General features: G+C 39.6%; 1 non-coding gene across 1 annotated transcript; it reads right to left on the reverse strand.

The window, feature by feature from the left end:
- Window positions 1–214: 214 nt before the first annotated feature.
- Window positions 215–376, reverse strand: LOC126008123 (U1 spliceosomal RNA). The gene has a single exon (XR_007495515.1). It is a non-coding gene; the product is annotated as a U1 spliceosomal RNA (small nuclear RNA).
- Window positions 377–4,944: the final 4,568 nt, after the last annotated feature.

Below are 4,944 nucleotides of genomic sequence, written 5' to 3' on the forward strand. Positions count from 1 at the left end.
GCAGATCTGAGGATATTTCCAGATGCTTCTATACAGTCCTTTTCTGCTTCTGCAGCTGAGGGTTCATCCTTGCAGACTTTTCTTTCAGAACTTAGCCAGGAATGGCTTAGTGAATGAATCTCACTCTGGTGGCTGGGAGGTATGTGACCATTAGCAGAAAATGCCAGGAGTACTTGAATTCATTTCACATTAGTTCTTTGTAATCCCCCTTCCTCGGGGGATAGTGTAAATGCAGTTCCCTGCTGCCACAAATTATGCAGCCCAGCTTCCCACATTTGGGGAAATCGCAGATTCAGCACATCTGGGAGTGCAGTGAAATCGTGCCCTGGGGAAAACCACCTTTGTGATCATGATACTATTCCTACCAGGTAAATATGTGTGTGTGTGTGTGTGTGTGTGTGTGTGTATACACACACATATATATTTATATATATTTTTTAGTTCTTAAAAAGAAGATCATTGACTGATCTGCTGCCAGTTTTACAATGGGGAAGAAATCTAAGAGAAGTATCATTAAAAAAGTTCGGACTTCCCCACTTCCAACCCCACCCATTGGGTAGAACTGAAAGAGGGAAGAAAAAAGGCAATAAAATAAAGTGGTGTCTCTCTCCTTCTTGCTCTCACTATTGAGAAATGCTGTCAAAAAAACTGGCAATACTAGGGCTAGAGTGATAACACAGCAGGTAGGGCATTTGTCTTGCACATAGCCAACCTAGGTTTGATCCCCAGCACCCCATATGGTTCCCTGAATTTGACAATAGTGATCTCTGAGCATAGATTCAAGAGTAAGGGGGCCGGCGAGGTGGTGCTAGAGGTAAGGTGTCTGCCTTGCAAGCGCTAGCCAAGGAAGGACCCGGTTCGATTCCCTGGCGTCCCATAGGGTCCCCCCAAGCCAGGGGCAATTTCGGAGCGCTTAGCCAGGAGTAACCCCTGAGCATCAAACGGGTGTGGCCAGAAAAACCAAAAAAAAATGTTTTTAAAGAAAAAAAAGAGTAAGCCCTGAACATCACTGGATGTAGCCCCAAAACAAAACAAAAATACTTAAAATAACACATTGGGTGCTGGGATTGTGGTGCAGCAATAGGAGTTTGCCTTGCAAGCGGCTGACCCACGATGGACCATGATTCAATTCCCCAGCGTCCCATATGATTCCTCAAGCCAGGAGCAATATCTGAGAGCATAGCCAGGAATAACCCGTGAGTGTCATAGGGTGTAGCCCCCCCCAAAAAAATACCAAAAATAAACCAAACCAAAACAAAACAAAAAACATTGGGAAGCTGAGGTGCCTTTGCATTCTGCGGGTTGAAGTGCAAATAAGAAAACATTCTTATTTATATAAAAACATCTTATGAAATATGGCCTCATGTTTTTCTATGTATCAGGGAAACACCCCTTTGGTTTGAAACCTGGCACTATTTATAATGAATTGAATTATCTGTGCCCTGTAATTTTGGGCTCATTGCCCAAACTCTCATATTTTTGAACACAGAGAAAGACCCAGAAATGTTCCATAAGCTGTAGACCCTAATATAAGCAAGGTCGGAACCAACCAAACTGTTACAGACAGAAGATGACAAATAAAGGGTGAGATGTTCCTAAAATGAAAAGAAGTAGCAGTAAAATGATAGGATTAAATTCTCATTCATTCAGTAGAATCTTAGAAAGCAAAAGTGAAAATGTTGGCAAATAGGTGTGGAGACATTGGGAACTGTATGTGAGACTTGTAAAAAGTGCCCCTGGTGTGGGTGGTAGTGTGGTTGCTCAGAGGAAAAGCGATGGTTTTATTCACTATTTGGGCATTTATTCTAAGCATACTGTCAGTACTTATCCTGAAAAAAAAATTTTTTTTTATAAAATACTGTGGGCTTCCCACAAAGAGATAGAAACTAATGTGTATGTATTCATGAAATTGTTTGATGGGGTGCTCCAGGACTGATTGGATTCATGGCTATCTCAGTCCTACATGTGCAATGAAGAAAATAGTGATGAAGATGAAATAAACATGTAAACAAGCAACTACATTGTAAGAGGTACATGTTCATTCATTCTTATCATTAGTCCTCCAGGTTTACACTGCCCATCTCAAATGATGATTAAAATGTAATTCTTCTGCTTCAGTAATTTTTCTGGAAGACTATTTAATGGGGGCTGGGGATTAGGACCCATACCTCACAGCTCTTGGGTTTTGTTCATATCTGTGATCATATCTTGTTCAGTGCTCAGTGAACCATAAACAGTGCTGGGGACATAACTGGGATTGGCAGGATGTTAGCCAAGTGCCTTACCTCTTAAACTAGCTCTCTGTTCCCTTTGAATTCTGTCCTGATGGTTTATTCAGATGTGTATAATAAATATGTCTTGTCTTCTTTGTAAAAGAATCTAAATACATTTCCCTAACAAACTCTAAAAACATGCCTTGTCTTATGACATTTCCATTTGGATCAGTGTGGTCATAATTAATTTTGACCCCTCCTCTCTTGATTTTGTGCCATACCCGGTGACACTCAGGGGTTACTCCTGGCTATTGCTCAGAAATTGCTCCTGGCTTGGGTGGACCATATGGGACGCCAGGGGATCTAACTATGGTCTGTCCTGGGTCAGCCATTTGCAAAGCAAATACCCTATCGCTACACCATCTCTCCGGACCCTTGATCCCTCTCTTAACTCTATACTAATTGCATAATAGTAAGCTACTCAAAACTTACATAATAGTAAGCGCTTAAAGTTGAGAAAACTTTAATTTTTCTGAATTTTACCAACCCTACCAACTTGGCATAGACATAGACTCTTCAAAACAACAGAAGCAGGGTAGCAACTCTTGCTATTATTAACAAACAAAAGGTATGTTATACGTAATATAGTATTATTCATATTTCCTGAAAATTCAGGTAAGTGAAGCAGAGATGTGAGGAGGAGGTCTCAGTTTTATAAAGACTCAGCTTTATATGTTTGACTTCAATGAGCCTCAATGTCCTCACCAGTAAGACAGGAGATAATGTTGTTTATAGAGTTGCAATGACCTAATGTTGGCACATTGAGTCAATATTGAACACTAAATTGACATTGTTGGACTTTTCTTCCTTTTTGAAAATGCAAACTACTCTCATTTTCGTAATCTTGAAAGGCCTTTTTTTTTTAAATTCCAGGAAGGTGTCCAATTCCAATAAGGAGTTCATTCGTATGACAAGCATAAACTTCAGTACTGGCTTAAGTATGCCAGTAGAAAGTACTAACTCTAAAATGTGCTCACTCTTGTAGCACTGACTATGAGGGTAACATTTTAAAAAGTTAAGATAAAAAATTCAGTAACTGAAGTTGAGGGAATATTTTTTAAACTCTCAAGGCCAGATATATTTAAAATACTATATTGGTGCCATCCAATAAATGCGTTTGACTTGAAATGAGAGGTTTATAGCAGAGGAAAAAATGAGAAAGAGAACAGTGTTCTGTATGCTATTTATTTATACCTTTTCCCAGTTTCGGTTTGACCTTGAAAAAGTACTTCTTATCTGGATCTCCATTTTCCCATGAGCCAATTGGAGATGCCAGTATCCATTAGCTAGTACACATTTCCACCTTATAAAGAAAAGAATTGCTATTAGGATTAATGAGATGATGTTTGTAAACAGCTTTGAGCTCTTTGGGAGGCAGATGTTCTATAAATACAAATTATTAATAAAGTATTTATACTGATGATTGTGGGGAATGTTAACCATTCTGGAGCAAGGAAGTCATCAATTATTTGGCACATGAACAGAGAGAGGAGAAAGTGTGGCTATAGTATAGAGATATTGAATAGCTGGTCATTATTCTTGGGAAATACTTAATAAAATTAGGATGACACCTATGGCCAGGTTTCCTAGGAGCCCAATTGGGCTCTTTTAAGTTACAAAACCAGAAAATTAGCTTAGGAGAATTCCAGTTTGCTGATATATTTTATTGGAGTACAGTGTAAAATTTCCCATCCCTATGGGTTCTTCTTGGACTGTTTGAGCAACAAATCACAATCAAGTGGGCTTGGAGGAGAACAAGAACAAATTGTATCCACTTCGAGAATTTAATGGGTTATAGTAAATGGGTTACATCTAGGATTTTTTACCTTTGAAATCATAAATAGGAGATGTACCAATTGCTGTCAAGAAGAGATGAGGGAGAGTCACATGAGGAGCTGACAAGGATTCATAGGACACCCAAATCATATGCATCCTGCTGTAAGATACGTTATTGGGTCAGAGGTAAATCTTCCTCTGCCTGGATCTCTTGAACCTTCCCACCCCATGTCTCCTTTACCCTATTCACAAGACAGATTCCTTTCTGTAGTCTGTTACTTAGGATCTGTTGCCACTAGACAATTGCTACCTCATGTTTCCCTATATCTCACATATGAGTGATCTTTTTTTTTTTTTTTTTTTTTTTGGTTTTTGGGCCACACCAGGTAACGCTCAGGGGTTACTCCTGGCTATGTGCTCAGAAGTTGCTCCTGGCTTGGGGGACCATATGGGACACCGGGGGATCGAACCGAGGTCCATCCAAGGCTAGCGCTGGCAAGGCAGGCACCTTACCTTTAGCGCCACCGCCCGGCTCGAGTGATCTTTCTATATGTGTTCTTATTCTGCCTAAATTTACTCAGCATAATGCCCTTAGCTACAGCACATAGTGGCTAATAGCATGATTTCATTTTTAGAATATTTTCATTTTTATAATATTTTAATATCTAAAGATATATACCAGAGAATATTAAAAAAAAAGATTCAATTCATGTTTGCCAGACTCTACCATTAGGATCTATACAGTTTAGTCCTTTACATCTCAGCCCTCCACAGCCCATGCCTGTCCCACAAGGGAGGGAAGAAGTTCCATGCATTCTAGTACACCACCCATGAAACATCAGATTTCTCTTTTCGAGGCAAAGTTCATCTTAGCTCTGAGTATTCAAAATTTACT

This window comes from Suncus etruscus, chromosome 4 (genome assembly GCF_024139225.1).
Source record: "Suncus etruscus isolate mSunEtr1 chromosome 4, mSunEtr1.pri.cur, whole genome shotgun sequence".
In the NCBI taxonomy this organism is placed as follows: domain Eukaryota; kingdom Metazoa; phylum Chordata; class Mammalia; order Eulipotyphla; family Soricidae; genus Suncus; species Suncus etruscus.